General features: G+C 50.5%; 1 pseudogene; it reads right to left on the bottom strand.

Moving 5' to 3' along the window:
• Positions 1-472: 472 nt before the first annotated feature.
• LOC132712571 (transcriptional regulator protein Pur-beta-B-like) lies at positions 473-1,160 on the bottom strand (annotated as a pseudogene).
• Between the last annotated feature and the right edge of the window lie 1,371 nt (positions 1,161-2,531).

The following is a 2,531-nucleotide window of genomic DNA, read 5'->3' as shown; positions in this document are numbered from 1 at the left end:
GGCCCTGACATCCCAAGTCACCAGGTATACGAGGTGAACCTGGTGAGCCAAAACCAAAGGGGCCAGAACAAGTAATCGCTTTGAGGCAGCGAGTCCTAGTTTCCCGAGAGCGGCCTACCCCCTGGCTCCCGCCATATCTACCTCACCCAGTCATGACCGTAATATTCCGCTCTCCATCCCCCTAGAGATCCCATTCCCCACCTCAGCGCCCCCCTCCCCAGCAAGGAAGGCATCCCACTCATATCGAACCGGGGGTCCCGTCGCAGCCCCCATCTGCTTTTGCTTGTACACTCAGCAGAGGGGACTCCATTCCCTGCCCCCGGCTCCCTCATTCTCCCCAATTCCAGCCACTCCAAACCCACTCCTTCCATTCTAATAATTTAAATTCCAATCTATCCCAAACCCACTCACACCCACAAGCACACACACCCTCTCAAGATAAAATTAGTATATCCCGCAACAAATGGATGTCTCACATCTCATTGACGTGATGGCAGAAAGCTCCTCTGAGTTCGCCCGGGTTTGTAAGGGACAGTGCTGGCATTGTGGTAAGACGGCTTCACCTCGCCGACTCACAGGAAGACGTCGTGCTTGTTGCAGCCCACGCCAGAGAAGAAGCACTTGAAGTCCACCGCAATGGAGGTGCCTTTGGGAAACTCACCACAAAAGGTCTCCTCATCCTCCTCCACCGCCTCCTCCTCCACCAGGACCCCCTCCGGGACCCTCGCCGCTGCCCAGCTTGTCCTCATCAGTGCCGTAGTTGTCATCAGCCCAGCCAAAGCATCACGGAACTCGATGAGGCCCTGAGCTGGCAAAGCGATGGTTTGGCTGCCGTGGAGGCCCGGAAGCCCCCCGGGGAGACCGGCCCTGCTGCCTCTGCCACCTCCGGGCCCTCGGTTGATCATTTAGCAGATACAGAGGACATGGTCCCACTAGTTCTCCTTCCGGTCCAGGTAATATTTATGGTTCCCCCGCACCAGGAATTGGTTCTTCAAAGCTCGGCAAGACCCTCCGACGCCTCCACCTCCTCCTCCGTCCTTGCCGCCTGGAGAAGTCCGAGCCAGCTGCCTGGGACTGCTGGGCCCCAACTGGGCACAGTGCTCAACAAAGTCTCCCAGGTAGTCTCCCAGGTAGTCTCGGAGCTCGGCGTCGACGGTCATGAAGAGAGTGAATGATATGTAGGACAGATGATGATGATGGCAAAAAGCTGGCTACTTCGCTGTCCATGAAACCTTAATTCCAGGTTGCATCCACGGTTCCTTCACATTTGTCTTTTATTCCTGTAATTCGATCCATGCAGCTGCCTTTCTCAGGTGATTCGTCTCTGGTGCCAGATAAATCACTAACAGCATTATTCTAGGTCACTGGTATTTTGGAGGGGGATTGAGGATTCCACTTGTCACAGTGATGGTGCACTTTGGGTTTATAAAAACCCTGTACCTTATAAAAAGACAGTTCTGGTGGCCATCCCTCAAGAAAGACATAGAGAGCTACGTTGCCAGTTGCCCTGTCTGTGCAGAAGCGAAAATAAGGTAGGGAAAAACTACTGGACTCTTACAAACCATAGCCAAGCCCTTCAGCACCATGGAGAGAGATCTCTATGGATTTTATTGTAGAGCTGCCAGAAAGTGGGGGGGGGAGAACACTGTCATTTGGGTCGTAACGGACCTGTTCTCCAAGCAGGCCCATTTTATCCTCTGCCAAAGAATCCCCACTGCCAAGGCACTTGCCAAGATGTTCCTACAGTGCATCTATCAACTACATGGGCCCTCACAAAGAATCATATCTGATCGGGGGACTTCAATTCACTTCAAAGTTCTGGAAAGCTTTTCAGGGCCTCCTAGGTACCGGCCAGGGCCTAAGCTTCTCCCACCACCCGGCCACTAATTGATTGATAGAACAGTATTTAACAGTTTAGAACAGCATTCTAAAACAATATTTGAGATGTTTTATTAATTATCAGCAAGATAACTGGAGAGACCTCCTGCCCTTTGCAGAGGTGTTGTACAATAACTCTGTACATTCTAGCACGGGATTCACCCCATTCTGAGTTGCAACAGGCCAGGATTTCACCCCAATGCCAGAACTACCCATTGAGGAACCAACCATACTCTCCCTTAAAGAGTGGATACAACAATTGCAAAACAGCTGGCCAGTAGTATTAGCTCTAAGCAAGGCTAGGGCCACTTTTAAAACTGAAACTGACAAAAAAAGAACTGAGCAAAAACCTTTCAAAATAGGTGATAAGGTCTACTTATCCACCAAATTCTTATAGTCCTTGCAACCCTCCAAAAAGTTGGGACTAAGTTCATAGGACCTTTCCCTATCACTAGGATAAATAACCCTGTAACCATGGAATTACTCCTCCCCAAAACTCTTAAGCAGGTCCACCCAGTGTTTCACTGCAGCTTACTGAAGCCAGAAATTACCTTGCCTCTAAGGCCACCTGCAGACATTCCTACCCGCTATTATGATTGAGGGGGAATAATACTTCGAAATCAAGTAAATCCTAGACTCTCATACACACCATG

Source organism: Pantherophis guttatus, chromosome 7, assembly GCF_059756535.1.
Source record: "Pantherophis guttatus breed Tessera chromosome 7, ASM5975653v1, whole genome shotgun sequence".
In the NCBI taxonomy this organism is placed as follows: domain Eukaryota; kingdom Metazoa; phylum Chordata; class Lepidosauria; order Squamata; family Colubridae; genus Pantherophis; species Pantherophis guttatus.
Note: the sequence above shows the minus strand (reverse complement) of the source record. Positions and strands in the feature narration are given on the sequence as shown.